Genomic DNA, 23,358 nt, shown 5'->3' with positions numbered 1-23,358 from the left:
ATAAATGGTTTTTGGACATGCTTTTCCACCCCAAAACATAAAAACTGAAAATAAGGGGAGTCGTGAATACTCACTATGCATTGACATGATGCAAATGATGCCTTGAACTACGTTCCACGTGTACCACTACCGATTCCTACAATAATGGTATTCGCTAGTGAGTCTCTAATCGAAATCTAACACTAGTATACTTACTACTACAATAGAATTATGCCAATATTGTGTCAAAATTTAATATTGATAAGTTACAAACATTTTTCTGTGGAAATTAAGTTTCAAAGAATCAATTGTTATATAACAATTTAAGTGGAAAATTTCCATTATTGAAATGTTAATATTTAACATTTTAGAGGTGTTCCAATGATTAAATATTCAAAACTAAATCAATTTAGTTCTAAACTTCCCAAACTTTGCATTTAAGTTTTAATTGAAGTCAAAGACCTTAAGATAAATTTTCTTGAATTTTTGATTTGTCTGACTATTTTTCACGATTTTAGTTTCTTGAATAACCATAAAATCATGAAAAATACTAAACAGTTAATAAAAATTACCAAACTTCAGATTTTGGTTCTAAATGTACTAAAAGACTTCTAGATAAATTGTCATGGATTATGAATATGTATAACCATTTTTCACATATTTAATTCTCTAAATAGATACAAATTCATGAAAAATAGAAATCAGTTATGAAAATACCCCAAACTTTTTATAACAATGTCATTACACATACTTAAGCTGGGAAAAATATAAAAAGGGGTTTCTAAACTGTTTAAGCCAATTTTATGATTTTTATGCATTTATTCTAATAAAAATGGGGATAAATAGAAAACAGTTTCCAATTACCCAAACTTTTTGTGATATTGTTATTAAACATTCTTAAGTTGGGAAAAATATAAAAATTGATTTCTACACTGTTTAACCCAATTTTATGATTTTTGAGCATTTATTCTAATAAAAATTGAAATAAATAGAAAACAGTTTCCAAAATTGCCCAAAATTTTTGTAACACTTTTATTATACATGTAGAAGCTGTGAAAAATATAAAAGATATTTTTCAATTAGTTTTACTATTTTTCCTTGTTTAATCCTCTTAAATAATCATTAATTGAATAATAATTATTAACCAGTTAAAGTAAATTACCAAAAATTTTGTACACTTCATTTACAGAGTAAATAATCTGGGAAAAATACCAAATGTGGTTTTTATATACTGAAATCCGATTTTGTGTATTTAAGTGTATTTAATCTTAGAAAATAAGAGAAAACTAGTATACAGAAGATAAAAATCATCAAAATTTTTATGTAGCCTCCTAATGTACTACAAGGTGTTCTGGTAAATTTTCATGAATTTTGGATGATCAGAACTATTTGTTCTACTTTTAGGCCATTATAAATACAAAAATCGGGGAAAATAGGAATGCATTATGAAAAATTCTGAAAATATTTTTCTGAGTCTTATACCTCTGGTAGCAACTGCGAAAATTGTTATATATCATTTTAAGATTTTCTAAAGTGCTTTTATGATTTATTGGAGCCAAACAAAAAGAAAATTCAAAACCATATTAAACAGTAGCAAAAATCGATGAAACTTAATGAGGGATCATTATTTAGCATAGGGGTCATCCACGAATTTAACTAGGATTTATAGACCCCAGAAAGTATTTTATATGATTTATTGACCTATTTTATTTCAATAATTATAATAATTCGAGAAAAATGAATTATTTTCTGAATATTTGTTGAACATCTCATTTTGTTGGTGGGAATCTGGGAAAAATCGGATTTGGTCAGAAAAGGAGTTTTAGATATTTATTTGGAAATAAATCCTTTATGAACATATTTGAAAGCTTTTAACAACATACTTTGATCATTAAGCATCTAAGCTTGAAGATCATCACATGCATGTTGTTTTGAAGACCATTCATGAGTTTGAAATGTTCAAAAATCGTTTTTGATAGAAAACTTAGGGTGCATGTGGTGATTTTTACCCAAAACTTGTAGAAAAGTGCATTATGTTGATTTTGACTTAGGTTTTGGTCCTTGGATTTCACCATTAACAACATGCATGTTGTTTTTGGGTGAAATCCTACCACCATCATCATCAAAAACGTGTGTTTGTGTGTGTGTATGTCTATGTGTTCATGATCTTTCATTAGAATGGAGTAGAAGATGGAGAAAGTCCATGAAAAACAAGTAAAACTTGAAGGAAAAGAGAAGGAAAATGAATGATTTTCGGGTTTACCTTTAAGAACACCTCAAGATGATTAAGATTTAGAGTTCATGGTGTTTTCTATGACCCATTTTCTGGAGAATTTCGTGGTTGAGGGAGAGAGGAAGAGAGAATAGAGAGAAAATGAAGTGAGGGAGTGTGAGAGAGAAAGAGATGGAGTGGGTGAGTGAAATTGATTAATGACTTAGGAAAATGGTGTATTGGGGGGATGAGTCCAATTTTTGGGAGGAGGAGAGAGGATTTCTCTCTCATAAATCCCATTCAAATCATTTCTCCCAATTTTTATAAATTTCTAATGTTTTTATAAAATATGCTTAAGCTTTACATTGTTTTATAAAATCCTTGATTTTCCACTTATAAAATAAGGATAAATGTTGGTACATTAAACTATAATTTCCTTGATTATATTTCCCAACTTGATTATTTTAAGATAATTTTATAAGTTTCATAAAAAAAATTTATATAATTCTTGATGTTAAACTTTATAAAATTTAGGTTTTAGGGTTTTTAGGGTTTTTGGAGTTTAATAAATCTTTGGACATCAAAGTGAATTGTATCTTTGAGACTTCAAATTATTTTATGGTATTATAACTCTTTTATAGTTATAAATAATGTTTGTAACTTATTTTATCGGTTTATTGGCATTCTATGTAGTGGTTTCGAGATTCAAGCGAAATTGAGGAATCAAGTATACTAGTCCTACTCTTCAACTTTGACTTAAGTTTCTATGAGGCTCCAACCTAATTTCTACTACTAGGTCAAGTGCAGAATGTGTGTATATGATTCATGAAAAGGTGTTCGAGTCAAAGAGTGACCTAAATATGGATATTCACTATAGTTACGTAGTTGTAGAATTCACATATCAATGTGAAATCTAAGTACAATATCCATTGATTCTAATTGTTTCCAAGTTTCTATTAGGTTATAAATTAGCTTCTAGTTACTAAGTCTAGTATGTGTAGTGCCTATTTGTGCAACTAAGTCTAGTCAAATCTAGAACCGACTCGAATTTTGACGGTTGTCACAATAATCTACCCATATATTTAATTAGTTATCTTTTGATCACTTAATTAATTCTAAATTAATTCTTGATCAAACTAATTAAATAATATTATTAATATATTAGAACTTATAATATATTAATAAACCATAAGTGTTATTTCTCTCATTTTAGTTTATCCAATTGCATGGTGCCATGCAACCCAAATGGACCATGCCGGGTCGGGTCAAGTACATACCAGAAATAGTTATGGACTTATACACCTTATCCAACAGTCTCCCACTTGGATAAGTCTAATAACTATAACTGCAATACTTCAGGAACCGATCGACAATCGTAGCTCTTTCAAGGTCTCTCGGAACTGAGAAGATGATGATACTCCATTTAAGATAAGTGATCATATAATCCTCTGTTCTAGATATCAGCCGGACAAATACATGGAACAATGTCTTACTTATTGTCCAGCAGTTTGTTTCCCGATTTCCGATTTGTTTGACAAAGAACTTAATTGAACACATCAACTTAGTTCTGACCGGGCCCGGTACATAGGTCAAAACAAAATCATCGAGGGGCCCAGATATCAGCTTCTAATCCAAGAAGGAACAGATAAACTTCGACTCATATGTTTGTTCTACCACTCATTGAATTATACACAAGAGCACGTTTTATAACATCGAGTTACCAATGCGTTTTCGTACAATCAATGCATAACCAACTCATAAGTAACAAATCATATATCTAGGTTTGAAGACTTATATGATATTACCGTCTCAGGATCACTTGAGATAAATTCCATGAAGTGATTCCAGTGAGCGTGGGTTGAGTCCAATGCTCAGAACTTATGAGCACTCATGAGTGTTGTAGCCATGTCCAACAACTTAGAACTCTGCAACCAATCATGACAGTCTTGATTCATACCTACTTCCGACATATGACCGACTGTGGAGGTTCGAATAATATGATACACCAAACATAATTATTCTGGAAGTCAAAACATGCAAAAGAAATATAGTAAACGATCGACAAGAGATAGCAACACTTTACTCATAAATAAAACACCTTTTATTCATCATCTAACGTCAATTACACTTTACAAATTTCAAGGTTATCTAACTACTAAATCTAATATCATCCTTCAGCCCTATGCTCCGAGCATGCTGGAGATGCTTAACCCGAGTCAGTCCCTTCGTGAGGGGATCTGCTGGATTCTCATCCGTTGATACCCTCTTTGCCACGAGGAGTCCTTCTTCTATTCGATGTCTGATGAAATGGTATTTTCTGTCGATGTGTCTGGATCTCCCGTGATCCCTTGGTTCCTTGGATAAGGCAACTGCACTTTCACTTTCACAGAAAATTTCCATTGGCTCTTTAATAGCTGGTACAACTCCAAGGTCTCCAATGAAGTTCTTCAGCCATATCGCCTCCTTTGCTGCCTCGCTAGCTGCTATATACTCTGATTCGCAAGTTGAATCAGCCACTGTCTCTTGCTTGGAACTCTTCCAAGAAATTGCTCCTCCATTTAAGGTAAAGACCCAGCCTGACTGAGAGCGGAAATTATCCCTATCAGTCTGAAAGCTAGCATCACTATACCCTACAACTCTCAAGTCTTCACTCCCACCGAGGGTAAGGACCCAGTCCTTAGTCCTCCATAGGTACTTGAGGATATTCTTTACCGCAGTCCAGTGTGCCTTGCCAGGGTTCCCCTGATACCTGCTAACCATGCTCAAAGCAAAGGCTACATCAGGTCGAGTACACGTCATAACATACATGATCGACCCTACAGCCGAAGCATAGGTATTCGACTCATTTCTGCTATCTCAGCCTCAGTACTAGGGCTTTGTGTCTTACTCAATCTGGCATTACTCTGGATGGGTAACTCTCCTTTCTTGGAGTCCTGCATGCCGAATCTCTTCAACACCTTATCCAAGTAAGTACTCTGACTAAGTCCAATTAGTCTTTTACTCCGGTCTCTCAAGATCCTTATCCCTAGAATATAGGCAGCTTCTCCTAGGTCGTTCATAGAGAAACACTTCCCAAGCCAGGACTTAACTTCCTGCAGAGTTGGGATGTCATTTCCTATGAGTAGTATGTCATCCACATACAATACCAAAAAGCTAACTATAATCCCACTAGCCTTGACATATACACAAGATTCATCTTCACTCCTAGAAAAGCCAAATTCCTTGACTTTCTCATCAAAGCAAAGATTCCATCTGCGAGGTGCTTGCTTTAACCCATAAATGGATTTCTCAAGCTTACACACTCTATTAGGGTACTCTGTGTTGACAAAACCCTCTGGCTGACTCATGTAAACATCCTCAGCCAACTTTCCATTAAGGAAAGCGGTTTTGACATCCATTTGCCATATTTCATAGTCATGAAATGCGGCTATGGCTAACAGAACCCTAATAGACTTAATCTTGGCCACTGGAGAAAAGGTCTCATCATAATCAACTCCCGGAGTTTGTGAGAAACCCTTTGCAACCAGTCGTGCCTTATAAGTGTGTACATTACCATCCATGTCGGTCTTCTTCTTGAAGATCCATTTGCACCCTACAGTCTTACGACCTGGTACATTCTCAACCAAGTTCCAAACTTGATTGTCATACATGGACTGTATCTCGCTGTCCATTGCCTCTTTCCACTTGGCTGACTCAGGGCCTGCCATGGCTTCCGCGTAACTGTTAGGTTCATCCAGACCTATTAGTGTCTCATCACTGATAAGTGTATCACCTTCCGCAGTAATATGGAATCCATAGTAATGCTCAGGTGCATTCCTAACCCTTGTGGAACGCCTCAGAGGTACAGACTTGTCAATTGGCTCAACAGAAGTTTCCTCCTCAAGTTGAGTGCTAGGGTTTGAAGTTCCTTCACCACTTGACTCTTGAATTTCTTCAAGGTCAACTTGCCTCCCACTGTCTCCTTGGCTTATGAACTCTCTCTCTCGAAAGAAAGCCCTCCTAGCTACAAAGACCACATTCTCACTAGGTCTGTAGAAGAGGTAACCAAAGGATTTCTGTGGGTAGCCGATGAAAATACACCTCTCACTTCGAGGTTCGAGCTTATCATGAGTCTCGCGTCTCACGAAAGCCTCGCAACCCCAAATCTTAATGTGGTCTAGTTTGGGTACTTTACCAGTCCACATCTCATGAGGAGTTTTGGCAACTTTCTTTGTGGGAACTAGATTAAGGATATGGGCGGCAGTCTCTAAGGCATACCCCCAAAATGAGATTGGTAGCGAAGCTCGACTCATCATGGAACGAACCATATCCAACAAGGTTCGATTACGCCTCTCAGCTACACCATTCAACTGTGGTGTCCTGGGAGGTGTCAATTGTGAGACAATCCCACATTCCCTAAGATAGTCGAGGAACTCTGAACTAAGATACTCACCACCTCGATCGGATCGAAGCATCTTAATGTTCCTGCCTAATTGATTCTCGACTTCCTGTTTAAACTCTTTAAACCTCTCAAAAGTCTCTGACTTATGCTTGATTAAGTAGACATATCCATATCTACTGTAATCATCAGTAAAAGTCAAATAATAACGATTAGCATCCCTTGTGGCATGTTTGAAGGGCCCACACACATCCGTGTGTATAAGATCCAACAAACCTTCACCCCTCTCACAAGAACCTGTGAAGGGTGACTTTGTTATTTTTCCAAGTAAGCATGATTCGCAACTATCATCTGACTTTAGGTCAAATGACTCCAATACTCCATCCTTTTGGAGTTGGCCTATGCGTTTCTTGCTTATATGTCCAAGACGACAATGCCATAATGATGCTTTATCCAAGTTATTATCATTAACAGAATCAATACACAATACATTATTTCCTAAGTTATCAACCACAGATACAGTTTCATACACACCATCACAAGGTAATGCTTTAAAATAAAGAAGATTATTAAAGAAAGCATTAATCGAACCAACTTCATTATCAAATGAAAAGGTGAAACCTTGTTTATACAATGCATGAAAGGAAATAATATTTCTTGTCATTTCTGGCGAATAACAACATTTATTCAAATCTAAACTAAACCCACTACTTAGCGATAAAGTATAAACTCCAATCTTAGTGACAGGTAAAGCTTTCCTATTCCCCATGATTAAGTTTATTCTTCCATGCTCCACATTCTCACTTCTTCTTAGTTCCTGCAAATCAGAACAGATATTAATACCACAACCGGTATCAAGGACCCAAGAGTTAGAATGGGGTGAGTTATTAGATAAGATAGTGTAAATACCTGCATGGTTGGGTTTAACTTTACCATCCTTCACATCTTGCTGGTACTTTGGCCAGTTCCGCTTCCAATGTGACTTTTTATGGCAATAGAAGCATTCAACCTCTTTAGGGTCAGAAGAAGGAGTGACAAAACCTTTCTTGGTTCCACTTGAAGAAGAGCCATCAAGGGTCCTAGCCTTGGTACCCTTCGAAGAGCTCTTCCTCTTCTTCCCTCTACCTTTCCCGATTGCCATAACCGGGGCGGAGTTTGGAGTAGGAGTGTTAACAACCGACTTACCCTTAAGACCTGTTTCTGCGGTCTTGAGGAGTCCTTGAAGTTTGCTGAGTGTGACCTCTTCCTTATTCATGTGATATGTCATGCGGAATTGATCATAGCACGATGGTAAGGAGTGCAAAATGATATCTATTGCAAGCTCCTCAGGGAAGTTCACATTAAGCTTCAGCAACCGATCCACATACCTTTGCATTTTCTGCATGTGGCTCGTGATGGATTCCCCGTCCTTCATCATGGTTGTTATGATAGAGCATATGATTTCATACCTCTCTTGTCGTGCACTTTGATGGTATCTTTCCATCAGATCTTGGTGCATTTCAAAAGGGTAGAAGTCCTCATAGGACTTTTGGAGTTCCGCTGTCATGGTGGCCAACATGATGCATGCCACTTTTGTAGCATCCCTTTCATGTGCCCGGAAGTCAGCGATCTCCTGGGGAGTTGCAGTGGTCTCATCAATATCCTTAAGCTCCTTGTCAAGGACATATTCTTTGTCCTCGTAGCGGGTAATCATCCTGATGTTTCTGATCCATTCATTGAAGTTGGATCCATCAAAAGTGACTTTCCCACACAAGTTCATAAGGGTAAAGGAGCCATTAGGATTAGAGCCAGAAGCAGCATTGTTTGAAGACATCTGAAAGAAGAGAACAAGATTAGTTTAGATATTAAGAGAGTCCTTAATAAAACACCCAAATGTAATATTAAGGCTAGGATCCAATCACAATATATTATAACTTAGAAGAGGTATGCCGTAATCCAAGCTATAACATATTTGAAAGGTAGGTGAATGACGATTCACCAATTTCCACCATGAAAAACGAAATATAGATATTAGGTTTTTAATTGGTTCTTAGAAATTCCTAGATTCTTTTGAGATTCAATGAACTTTTCAAAGGCATGTTTCAATCTCGAGTGTGCCCTCCAAGTTTTGTGATTGGGATACCGAGGATCACAAAACGAGGTGTGAAGTAACCATGCAAATCACTTGGTACACTTAATGTTTATTACTCAATCGATGTGCCGGTTAACCACACGAGCTCCACCGACCTATAATAAACTTTAAGTCACCCTTTACCTTCCTTGTTAAGTCCAAGTTAGTGTGCCGGTTAACCACACGAGCTCCACTAACGACTTAAACAAAGTGTAAAGTGTAATTTCATGGATTAGCACCTTATTCACATTTTCCTAAAGTAACTAAGATTGGGAATTTAATAAAATCATTTAGTTACTTTATAATATTCATCATACTTTTAATGAGAATTTATAAGTCCTTGTCCTACCCGTTCGGCTAATGACCCTCCACCGATCAAGGAAGTGGTGGGTGAGAGTGGACACCCATTAAGTTGCCATTTTATAGGCAACAACCTTATACCCCCCTTATAGATCGGCTTCGTGAATGAGGCGTACTAGCGGTAAGACGACTTGACGTTATACATATATATATTAGTAACTTATAATATTATAAAGTATAAGGGTTGAATTTTAACTTTTAAAATTCTAAGGGTTGGAACTAAAGTTTTAATCAAGACTTTACATGTTCCAAAACTTGAGGGCAAGTTTTGTAAACTTCCAAAACTTTTCATTTCTTATAACTTATGAATTAATTGAGTAATAAAAATGAAGACTCTTCATTTTTATAACTCCTGTGTTCTTTTAATGGCTTTAATAAAAGTGAGACTTTTGGTTTTCCATAACTTGAGGACAAGTTATGGACTCCATTAAAACACATTATGATCATGAATTAAACTACCATGAAGGTTACAAACAATTCCTATGATCATCTAATCTTCATAAGTTCAAGAACATGAATATGAACACTTTCAAGAATCAAAAAATTACACTTAAAAAAAACTTGTAATTTTAATAATTGCCATTGTAAATGGATTAGCATAAACATTACCCCATCTAAAACAAGCTTTAAAACATCAAAACAGTTTAGGGTAATGTTTCTAGTCCATTTCCAGCAACAAATGTGCAAACTTTCATACGAGCAGAAAACAGAAAAACGATTTTTTTCCAAGCTGTTTGCACAAAAAAAAAACAACAAACAAACCTAGGCTCTGATACCACTGATGGGTTTTGAGCATTCTAACACTTCCTAAGTGTACATGCAACCCTAATAACCTTGGATCTATGTTTGTCTAATAATCATGCAAAGTTGAATTCCAAGGTTATATTCCTATCTAGCATACATGGGGAACATTTTTAACTTGAATGAAAGATAGAATAACTTACCTTGTTGTTGATTATGATCCTTGAAACCTTGTGAGCCTAGCACCCCAAGTGTGATGCCTCAAATGCTTCACACAACACCAAATGCAAAGGAGTAAACTTTGAGAGAATCTTACACTTGCAAAATCGGCTCTAGCCCTCTTGTTTCTTAGTGTCGCCGATTTTGGTGGAGAACATGTTGCTTATATAGTGTGTCACATCTAGGGTTACACCATGTAAACCCTAATGTGGCATGACTCTTCATTTCCATGACCCATGGGTTTGTAACTCCCATGGAGCCTCCATGGAGCATTCAATGGGTTTAACCCAACTTGATTATCCATGGAGCCTTTTAGCCCACTATACAAGATATGGAAGATTTACATAATCTACCCATATATTTAATTAGTTATCTTTTGATCACTTAATTAATTCTAAATTAATTCTTGATCAAACTAATTAAATAATATTATTAATATATTAGAACTTCTAATATATTAATAAACCATAAGTGTTATTTCTCTCATTTTAGTTTATCCAATTGCATGGTGCCATGCAACCCAAATGGACCATGTTGGGTCGGGTCAAGTACATACCAGAAATAGTTATGGACTTATACACCTTATCCAACAGATACAACCATCGACAACCCACCATATTAGCAGAAGGTGGCTTTGGAATAAGATCCCAAGTGTTGTTGGAGAGAATAGCAGACATTTCAAAATCCATAGTTGCACGCCAATGTGGATCATACATAGCCTGAACCGTGAAGCGAGGAATAAGAGAGATGTCAGAGGTGGCAGATAGGTTGAAGATTTTTTTAGGCCGTAAGGATCCTGTGCGAGATCTGGTGGCCATAGGGTGCCCACAAGGAGGGGGAGAGGAGATGGTTACACGTTAGATGGAGAATATGAGACAAGAGCCAAGGGACCAGTAGGAAAGGGAGAGTCTGATGGAGCAAAGGTAGCCGACGACGATGTAGAGTTTGATGGAGCAAAAGTGGCCAACGATGGAGTTGAACAGATAGATAAGGGAGATATGGAGTCATCAGAATCAAAGGAAGGATAGTCAGAAGGAGGAGGAGGAGAAGGATGAAAATCATAATAATGGAAATTAGATTCATCAAAGACTACATGATGTGATAAGATAACTTTTTAAGTGATGAGATCAAGACAACGATAGCCACGGTGATCAGTTCATGGACAAAGGTAAACGCACGTAGAAGAGCGAGGAGCGAGTTTCTAAGGAGTTGTCGAAGATGTGTTGGGGTAACAGACACAACCAAAAACTCTAAGATGAGAGTAGGTAAGAGAGAAGCCAAAAATAATTTCAAAAGGGCTTTTGAAGTTTATAGTAGAAGTAGGAAGAAGATTGAACATATGAGTGGAGGATAGAAGGGCTTCGATCCAAAACTTGAGGGGAAGGGATGCTTGAAACATTGATGTACAAACCATATTATTGATGGTTCGAATGGTATGTTCAGCTTTGCCATTTTGTTGTGAGGTATATGGAAACACATCTTCTTAGACATGTGAAAATGAGCTAAGGTGCATGACCACATTACATGCAAATCACTCCCTAATGGTGATAATGATGAATATTGGTAGGCCATTGATTCCCGAAAGCACGAACTACTTTCTAGCTGTTATATCATGGGAAACAAATATCAGTTGACGGACATGTTTGTTTTAAGAATATAATGTTAAACACAGACTCAACCATTCTGTTCATTTCGTTTGTTTTATGTATTTTGATTCTTACAATATACATATCATTATACACTCCTAAAGGTTCAAGGTTTATTGGGTTACTTTGAACATATATTACATATGTTAGCAAATAAAAGTGTTTTATGATGTTCCATGTGAAACTCTATACTATCAGTAAACAGATCTTGAGACAACAAACTCATAATCGAAAAAAGGATATTTAACTGATGGACACTTACGAATTTAGCATATATAGTTTATCAATATGTTAGTGGCGAAAATAAGTCTACCCCAAATCTGATACAAAATTTTATCCATTTAGTGACGTATTAGCAATGAAATATAATATTTCTAAAATCCATCAATAGTTAGTTTTTAAAAGTTTTGAATGGAGTCGTACAACTAAGAAGGAACTTAAGCAAATAAGTAGAGATGATAATTTGAAATTTATATGTGATGTTTATTCCCTTTAAATATGTTAGATTTAATATCTCAAATACATGTGAAAAAATTGATGACTAAAGTCATGTTTGGTCAATCGATTGTCATGTCCAACCATGAACAAACAGATAAACAAAATGACCGTCTTCCAAATCTCAATCCCAAACCATCAACAAGGGTCAGGGGACCCTAAATATCAATGCAATAAAACTCATAAAAGTAGATGAGACTCTATAGTAGCAAAGTGGTAGATCATTTCAATTTATATGGAAAAATAACCACAAGTGAGATGGTTGTTCAAAAGAATGAGTTTACCCCAAGTGGTGGAAAGGAAAAGCGAAATTAGAAGGAGACAATCCTAAAGTGGCCCATGTAGATGTGGATATGACTCATATGAGCTGATACAGGTATTGATGGCCGAACAATTTTGAAGGATGTGAACTTTATAGAATATATGTTACTTTTACTGTCGTCAAGACTCATAGTCAGGGTAGTGAAAAGGAAGGTTTTAAATTTTTCGATGAGACTAGCTAACAAATTGATGAATGTATGCACTATGGAGTAGAACAATAGACCATCTTTGAACAAACCAACCCACGAAACATTAATTGATCAATTATTTAGACCAAGTGCAATAGATCACTCGGCATAGAAAGTACCTAATCATAATATGGGAACCGAACTTTCACTAAATAGAAATAAGCTAAAACATTGAATGAATCTAAGAAACTTGATCATTAGTGATATATTAACATATAGGATTTACTATAGAAAGAAGGACCATGTCATAACCAAAGGGTCTAAATGATTTCATCATGAAGCTACCACTATGTGGAATACGAAACAAACATATAAAGCCACAAAGACAACTAAAGCATAAAAACGTATTCCAACAAGGATTACGTATTCATAAACAATTTGCAACTAAAACAAATAAAAAAGAAGATTAAGAACACATACTCTTTTTTTTCTTTGAAACTTTCTAGATCTGATGTAGTATGGATGTAGAAAACACAAACCAAAGTTCCCTATCTTCTGATCGTACCCAAGACAAAGATATTTGTAACTTGAAACCTCCTTAAAACTTGTGAACACTCTTGCACACCAAACCTAATGGAATTAGGGTTTCAACTTTGCTTTCTTAGGGAACAAGTAACCGAGAAGGAGAAGAAAGGGCATAGAGGGGCGATTTTAGGGTTGCTTCTAGCAACCCGTATGGTCGGATTTCTACCTCTATATATAGAGGTGGGATTAGGTTTCCTAATTGGATAATTACTTCGTAACTTTAGTAATTATCCCTTAAGATTTGAATTTCAAATCTTAAACTTTAAACCCTTGAAAACTAAAATTTCTATCAATTTATTAATGACTAATAACTTAACAGACTAGATCCTTATCATCTCTCTTGTCAAATTTTTATTAGATCCTTTCTTGTGTGTAACCCAAAAGGACATTACTATTAATAGTAATATTACCAAATTGTTGTGATTGTGGGCATACTTTCAATAGTCATGTTGCATTATCATCACATCAGCCTTGCTGAACCATCCTCACAAAAGCCTTACTGTATAAACACAGAAACAACTACGCTACATCACATCAATTGTATCATATTCTACAACACATAAAGGAATTATAAATCCAGCCCGATGATGCAAAATCCCAAGTCTACCTCGAAATTTTCTATGTAATACTACGACTTCTGTAGGCGAGGTTTGGTCGCCCCTTTTAGATTTTGATGCACATTTGATATATCTAGTTTGAGATGATTGACAACAAACCAATCACATTGGAATAGGGTACTTGATAGTGCATGATTTAATTCCACTATAATTGGTAGCAAACCAATCACATTGGACTGGGGGGGGGGGGTTGTTTAACATGCCAAAAACCATGGTAAAAATTTTCAATTTTAAAAGAATAATAGAAGCCATTTTCATAAAAGTCAAACACCATATAGACAATTGTTTCACAAAACAGAATCAATCAGAGTATAGTAAAATAACGTCTCTCAAAATCATGAAAATCATGTGATATTGTGTATAGTCGCGCCTTTGCTTTGCGCAGATCGTCAGAAGTACCCAAAACATTTAAATCCATAATCGTAAGCCAACGCTTAGTGATTTCCCAAAAATACTCCACACAACAATACACATACAATTCATGCATACAAGGCCTTCATAACATGGCTAGACCGCCCTCCTTGGGCCTTCAGCATGAAGCTGAACCACCCTCATTGGGCCTTTAGCTTAAAGTTGGATCACCCGGGTATCTTGGCTTTCAGCATACAGTTGGCCCGCCTCAACCCATCCACAATATATCGAAATATGCAAATAACAAAAAGCTACCAAATAAAAAAGCACAAGTAATAATAACAGTTCTACCTACCTAACAAAATCCTACAACATACCAACATCTTAACATACAAGGATCCATACCGTAGTACAATGTATAGTGAGCAAACTTACCTCGCATTCGAGTAGACAAAACAACACAACTCACAGCAAAGTAAAGACTAGTACTACAAACCAACTATAAATATATTAGAGGTAAATCCTCGGTCTACACCTAAAGCCCTCAAGTTGACCAAAAGTCAACCATGTCAAAAGTCAACAGTTAACGGTCAAAAATCAATAGTCAGTAATCGTGTTGTGGCCAACCATAGACCACATCGTGGCAGCTACATGACAAAACAATCGTATGTGAAACCCACCACCATGTTGTGGCGAGCAAAACACCACGCTGTGGGAGCTGACCAAAACAACTTAATGGATTAAGCCATTAACCCTTAATCTACATGGTTCAAAAACTCATATCTGGTCCTTCTAAAGGTCTTGATGGATAAAGTTTCCAACTTTATCCATTAAGACATCTCAATAAGTCAAGACCTCAAAACCTAAGTCCTTAATGGACACACCACGTGCATGGACACCAAACTAGGTTATGCAAGTGACATTTCTAACCACCACCAAGGTCCAGACGCCATAAAATGCATCAAGAGGTTCTGTAGTTCACTCAAACTCCAAGAACATAAAGATTTGGACCAAAAAGCTCATAAAGTGACCTAAGCTAGATCCAATGAAATAATGAACAAAGTAGAAGCTTTATACTTGCAAATGGTCAAAAATATGATGAAGATGGTGGATTTATTTTGAAACCAAGCACTCAAGCAACAAAAAGAACTTTGTAACGCCCGCAGATTCGGACTAGTCAATTTAGAGACAATAGGCGTCAAAACTAACTTTTTTTGATATATTATTATTTAGAATAAATAATCTTGACCAAGTTATAGTATATGTCACAAGGGTTCCGTACATATAAAGAACGCTGAAATCCGATTTATAACGAAGAAGTTATGACCCGTCGAAGTTTTACGGTAAAACCGGCACGACACCGGGAATCGTAAAAAGTGAATCTATGATAAAATACTTTCTAGCCTTAGTGATCTAAACGAAAGTCGTAGTATATGTTAAACCGAGAGTGTGCATAAAAAGAAAGTCCAAATCTGACTTCGTATGAGGAAGTTATGATTTTTCTAAGATTTAACATAGCAGTGCACAACCCGAAATTCGAATTTTAGATCGGTCGATTTTTAGCCAAAATAATCTAAACGAGAAATGAAGATATCGTTAATAGGATTAAATGATAAAAAGACAGTCGAAAACGAAGCTCGTATGCGAAAGATATGAACGAAACTTAATCCCTACTCTTCTAGCGCGACGAATTCGATACAGTTTTGTAAATCTGAGATAGAATGAGAATTAGTCGACGGGGTCTAAATGAAAGTTCTAGTAATCATAAATACCAACGCGTGGATATAAAGAACATCGAGAATAGAGCTTGTATGTTAAAGATATGGACGAAACTTGGTCCATACTCTTCGAGCGCGATAAATTCGATACAGTTTTGTAAATCTGAGATAGAATGAGAATTAGCCGACGACGTCTAAATGAAAGTTGTAGTACTTGTAAATACCAACGTGTGGATATAAAGAACGTAGAAAACGGAGCTCGTACGTGGAAGATACGTACGAAACTTAGGGCCTACTCTACGATAAAACCCCTATAAATAAAGGGTGAATCCTTCATATTTTCTTCACACCATAAGCCTTTCTTTCTCTCTCTAACTTCTCTCTAGACTCCCAAGACCCCTCTAAATCCCTAGTAACCTCAAGTTGCTAGAGGAAAGACCCGAAGCGCGCGAAGGCTCCAAGAAAAAGAGCTTTTCGGCTCAGAAGCTCTGCTCCAGCAGAACCCGGTTTTTAGCAAAACCCGCTGTAAGTGAGATACACCTAACCTACTTTAAATATAGCTTATATTCAGATATGATATCGTTATTATGGACATACAAATAAGATTTATCAGTGATTCAAAGTCGTTATACTGATTGATCTACTTACGGGGATGATGTCTAGGCTGTGATTTATTGAGGTGTTTAAAGTGGGATTTCCAAACAGTATACTTCGTATACCAAACGGACCCTACCTCCGATATGATCCTACCTGGTTGTTCTTTACTTGATAGATCATGAAGTAGACTCTGAGTTAATGACGAATCTAGACTAATAATTAGTCGCAATAAATATTAGACTAAAATCTAGTGGTAATAACACTAGGTTTCGTCGAAGGAAATCATATTGTTAAGAAGCGAAGCGCTGCTCGAATATCGAGTCGTCACTTTAACAAGTGAGCGCATAGTTACTTTCATCTTACACATAGATATGAAGTATTTTATATAAATTACGTGCTATGTGTGTATATTATCTATATACTTGTTATCTATGCTGGATGAACGATTTTATACATGTTTTAAATGATTTAACCTGTATATGTATTTTATATCTACAAAATATGTTGGGTAAAACATGGGTAGATGAAGAATGAGGGATGCAAGCTGATATAGAGGAACATTGGCAGTATGGACATAGTGCCCTATAGGTGAACATTGGCAGCAATGGACCTAGTACCCTATAGATGAGCATTGGCAGTTGCGCCAAAATCTGTAGATGTTTTTGATCTACTCTAAACATCCTAGCAGCTGCGCTCTAAGGATAGTATCGGCAGCTGCACCTAATAGAGACATCATAACCCAGGCAGCCGCGCCCAAAGGAAAATATCGGCAGCTGCGCCTAATATAGAATGTCATAATTCTGGCAGTTGCGCCTAAATGATAATAGTGGCAGATGTGCTTAATAGATAATATTGACAGCTGTGTCATTGGCAACGATGGACTTCGTGCCTACTCCTTAGGACAATCCTTAGGATTGAATGAGTGAATGATAAATGATTCTTAGGGGAGATCCTTAAGAAATAAAGAAGATAATGGGATGGGTAATTGGGTTGATTATTTAATGATTAAACATAATTATATTATTGTGGGTTGAAAACCCTATGTACTCACCAGGTTTCCCAACCTGACCCACTCAAGTTTATTGTATCATAGGTGTCGATATGAAGTTACATTACACTGAGAGATTAAGGAGATGTAAATCACTAGTGTTAATGAATGTAAGTTCTGTTTATGTTTATGTTTCTATATTGACGATGACATCCCAATGTTTTAAAATGAATAAAATACATTTCTTCAAAAAAATCCTTTGATAACGTATTTATCATGTTTTTCTGGGAACAAATTCCGCAAAACTTTTATTTAAAATGTACTCTGAGTTTTAAACAAGCATAAACAAAATCGGTCTTTTCTGGCCGAGAAAATGGGGATGTCACAAACTCATTCTTCCTTTAACCTTCACATCTATGAAGGCTAAGGTTTGGGAGGGAAGGTTTCTTAGAGGATGGAGGCTGCCAAATGAGGCAACCCAAGGAGTTAGATCCTTTAAATTCGACTCGAGTCCCGAGGTCTAGGGTTTTGAGCCCTAGCCCCCACCACTTCGTGGCCATTGGTTTGCCATTCGTGGTCAATCTAGAATTCATGTCTATAATAATGTTGTCTCCACGTCGTGGTGATCTTCCATTTCCACGCCATGGTCACCAAAATTTATCAAAGTTTAACATTTAAACAGTTTAACCCAAAAGAAGTATACCTGAAAACGGATGTGACAATTCTTCTCCACTTGAATTAGATTTTGCCCTCGAAATCTGTAGCCGTAAATAAGTCTAGGTAGTGCTCACACATCTCCTCCTTGGGCTCCCAATTCCACTCTGAACTCTTCCGTTGTCGCCACTTCACCTTTACCAAGGTAAACACCTTGTTGCACAAGGCTTTCATCCTTTTGTACAAAATAGCTAGTGGTCTCTCCACATAGTCCAGACGCTCATCCACCTGAATGTCATCTAAAGGAAACACTGTTGAATCATCCGCCAAACACTTCCGAAGACGAGAGGCATGGGAAGTGTTATGAATCTGACTGAGCTCTTCTAGTAAATCCAACAGGTAGGCCACATCGCCTACACTGGCAATCACTCGGAAAGGCTCGATAAATCTGGGGCCTAGCTTGCCTCGATTTCTAAATAGAATAGCACCCTTACGAGGCGATACCTTCATCAATACCATATTTCCAACCTGAAATGTCCACTCCGATCAGCGCCTTTCTGCATAACTTTTTTGTCGGCTCTGCACTGCCTGTAGTCTCTGTTTGACCCGCTGAATGAGCTTCATTGTTTTAAGCACCACCTCAGTTGTTCCCATGATTCTCTGTCCCACCTCTCCCCAATAAATAGGGTTCTGACACTTCCTCTCATAAATAAGCTCATAAGGAGGTACACGAATGTTGGAATGATAGTTGTTGTTGTTCTACAAAAACTCAACCAAGGGAAGGTAGGAATCCCAACTCCTACCGAAATCGATGATACATGCTCTCAACATATCCGCTCACTTTTGCCCATCTTTCTGCGGATGATATGCAGTGCTAAAATGCAGCCGAGTCCCCAACTCATCATAGAACCTCTTCTAAAATTTGGAAGTAAACCAAACATCTCAATCTAAAACTATAGAGATAGGCACACCGTAATGATCAACAATCTCATGAACGTAGATGTTGGCCAATTTGTCGGCCGCTGAACTCTCCTGAATAGCAAGGAAGTGGGCGCTCTTGTTCATACAGTCCACGATCACCCAAGTAACATCATATCCCTTGGTCTTCCTTGGTAACTTTGTGATAAAATCCATGGTGATCTGCTCCCATTTCATATGGGAATCTCTAAAGGATGTAACTTTCCATGAGGCCTCTAGGCCACAAATAACTAAGTCTCAAGTCCCAATACATTTTTGTCTTTCCAGGATGAATCGAGAACTTAGACTTGTGCACCTCCTATAGCAATGTATGACGTAACCCAGCGAAAATTGGAACCCAAACCCCGCCACACTGAGTTACTAGCCTACGTCTATTGGTACCAAAGGTAGTGATCTGACCTTGATCTTCTCCTTTTTTTGGTTCTCTTCCTTGACCCCATCAGTCTACGCCTCTCTAATCAAATCTAAAAGTGGTGAAATAATAGCAATCCTCAAGCTTATGTATCTTATAGGAATATTGTCCACCTTGTGACTCAAGGTGTCGGCCACCATATTGGCTTTTCCCTGGTGATACAAAATCTCGAAGTCGTAATCCTTCACCACGTCAAGCCACCTACGCTGCCTCATATTCAAATTCGGCCAATCCATGAGGTATCTCAAGGTATTGTGATCCACATAGATGGTACACCAGATCCCATAAAGATAGTGTCGCCGAATCTTGAGGGCAAATACCATTGCCCCCAACCCCAGATCATGAGTAGGATAAGTAGCCTCGTGAGGCTTCAGTTGTTTGGAAGCATATGCAATCACCCCACCCCGCTGCATGAATACTGCTCCTAACCCCATGATCAAAGTATCACAGTATACCATCAAATCCTCGACACCCTTTGGAAGGGTTAACACCGGAGCCTCGCATAAATTCTGCCTCAAGGTCTCAAATATGGCCTGCTGATCAAGCCCCAATAGAAATAAACACTCTTCTTTATCAGGTGAGTGAGAGGAACATCAATCTTGGAGAAATCCTGAATGAACTTACTGTAATAACTAGCCAAACGAAGAAAACTTTGGATCTCAGATGGAGACTTCAGGACCTCTGACTGCATCACCACCTCGATCTTGGCTAGATTGACCAAAATTCCGTTTTGATTGACAAGGTGTCCCAATAACTGAACCTTGCACAACCAAAACTCACACTTGGATAATTTAGCGTATAATCTCACTTTCCTTAAAATCCCAAGAATCTCCCAAAGATGCTCCTCGTGTTACTCATTGGTCTTGGAATAGACCAAATATCATAAATAAACACTATAACTGACCGGTCGAGCATCGTCCAACACACCCTGGTCATCAAATCTATGAACGTTGTTAGTGCATTAGTGATGCCAAATGGCATCACCACGAACTCATAAAAGTCCATTTCGAGTTCAAAAGGCCGTCTTCTCAATGTCCTCCTCCCTGACACTCATTTGGTGATATCGTGACCTCAAATCAATCTTGAAAAACCAAGATGCACCTTGTAATTGATCGAAAAGATCATAAATACTTGGGAGTGGATAATGGTTCTTCACTTTGAACTTATTCAACTCCTAGTAATCTATACACATACAATGCGAACCGTCCTTCTTTTTCACAAACAGAATCGGTGCTCCCGAGGGTGAACTACTCGGTCGAATAAACTCTTTGCCCGACAGCTCCTAAAGTTGTGAGGAAAACTCATGTATCTTAAGCGGTACAAGGCAATATGGCACCTTAGCAATCGAAGAAGCCCCATGAATCAAATCGATCTTAAACTCAACCTGTCTCTCCAAAGGCACACCGAGTAAATCCTTCGAGAAAACATCAAGGAACTCTCAAACTACTGGGACATTGGATATCAAGCGCCTCTTCTCCTCTTGATTATCAATCACATAAGCAAGGTATCCCATACAACCTTCCTGCAAGCATCTTGTGTGTCACAACCCCAAACCAGAATGGCGGAAACGTTTGGGGGCGGAGGACGTCATGTACAGTATCATAACAATGCACAATAGTAAAACAAGCAACAACATCCATTGCATTAATAGAATAGTTAATACATGTGTGTTCTGTGTATAGTTGTAAGACACCAAAAATATATCAAAATAAAAGACGAGTCTTGAACATGCTCCGTCTTCTCAAAATCCGGTCCAGTGTACCTGCCTACTAGTTCCCTGAGAATACAAGTTATTTTGAAAGAGAGTATCAAGGTTTAAGTTGGTGAATTCATAAGTGTTTTAGTGTCAAACGTTTGTAGTTGTTTCATGAAAATGTTTGTTTTTGTCTAGTGAAATGTTTGTATACTTCCCAAAAAATCCTATATTTTCATGTAAAAATGTTTGTAGTTGTTTCATGAAAATGTTTGTTTGGGTGTTTCAGGTACTTTTGGTTCTAAGGGGAAGGGCCCGGTTTGATGGCTCAGCATTCACACTCTCCAGTATTTCTGCATTGATTGTTTTGGATACTCTGAACTTTTGGATATGATTTGATGTAATGGAATTTTGGAAAACAAAACATGATTGTAATTTCTAAATATTAAATGAAAATTTTTATCTAAAATTTCAGGCTGTTACATTTAAGATGTTGGATTTTTATGGATTAAGCACTTATTGAGCATACAAGGTCACAAAGTTGGAAACTTTATGACTCCTAATGACATTTTGACCTTGGATCTGCATTTGGATGTATTAAGTCGTTATATTAAGCACTTAATGGGAAAAAGATGAAGACTGGGGTTACGCCCAACGTACCTGGGAGTACGCCCAGTGTACGCAGTCCACGACCTTGATGTGGTCAATGGAGGAGTACGCCTAGCGTACCTCCGAAGTACGCCCCACATACGCTTGTTGAGTTGACTCGGCTAAGTAACTCGATTGGGTTGACTCAGTTGACTTATGGATTTTTGACTAGTTTGACCTTGACTTTGACCAAGTTTGACTCAAGGGTATTTTAGGTATTTTTGGATGGCGATTAAGAATTTGTACTTTGATTGGATGTGTGACGGTTTGAGCTGAGATTAGGAGTTGAGGCCTCATCGGCTACTTTTCAGTTTGTGAGGTGAGTCTTCCTCATTGTACTTACGAGTTGAAGGTACCAAAGCCGGCCCATTGGATTGATATCCTGCTATACATTGATATGTTGAGAATGGAATAGATTTGTATGATTATATCTTGCTTGATTACATGTATATGTTTGTTATCTATTATATGTCGACATATTGTGTTGGGTTTAGGTTGTACTGCTTTGTGCTATAATTAATAAACCCGGGAGCATTCCATATATGATTTGAGGACCGTTGGCATGCCAGAATCATACCGAGGGATCAGGAGCATTCCAGATACGAGCTGAGGGCCGGTAGGCATGCCAGACTTATATTGAGCGCACGTGAGTAAGCCAGACATAAGTTGTGGGATGAGGGCAAACCAGACTTATGTTGTGGACTCGGGAGCAATCCAAATATGATTTGTGGGCCCGAGGGCAATCCAGACTCATACTATTGGCTCAGGGGTAATCCAGTCTTCTAGCTGAGGACTCAGTGCATGTTGTATTGTATATGTTATATGTTTATGTGTTGGTACTTTGGGGGAACTCACTAAGCTTTGGCTTATGGTTTCAGGTACTTCACATGACCGCGGGAAGGAGAAGGCATGACCATACACATCCTTTATTTTTATGTGTTTTGATCTATGGGATACTCTGATATGGAACAATATTTTGAAAACAATAATTTTGTAAACGTTCTATGATTTGGGGTTGTTTTAAAAAATGTTTAAATTTCTTGTGATTTTTATGAATGTTACAAGATCCAGCAAGCAAGTTCCCTCACCACCTTAAAGATCATACCTTGGACCATGGTAAGTCCTCAAGTTCCAACCTTTATGTATTATTCTTCTAGATCTAGACGTTTATGCATTTTTCTTCATGTTGGAGGTGGTTTGAGTGGTTAGATTCCATAAAGCTGGCAACTTTATGGATACATGAGGTCCTTTTGAGGTTTGGTGTGCTAGATCTATGGTTTGGTTGAATTTTCTTCCCATGAATGAGATTTGGATCTCATTTTCACCATTTTCACCTAATCAAGTTCAAGACATGCATGTCCATAAAGAAAAGATTTTTATGTATGAAAACCCTCTGGAAAGTTGGAATGGACGACTTAATGGATTAAGGACTTAAGACATTAGGATTTAGCATCGGACGTGGCTCACGACGTGACATTGGTAGTGTCACGACGTGAGAGTGGTTTTTTACACGATTGTTTCGACTGAC

The sequence above is a fragment of the Lactuca virosa genome, chromosome 4 (genome assembly GCF_052849685.1).
Source record: "Lactuca virosa cultivar CGN04683 chromosome 4, Lactuca_virosa_CGN04683_v6, whole genome shotgun sequence".
NCBI lineage: Eukaryota > Viridiplantae > Streptophyta > Magnoliopsida > Asterales > Asteraceae > Lactuca > Lactuca virosa.
Note: the sequence above shows the minus strand (reverse complement) of the source record.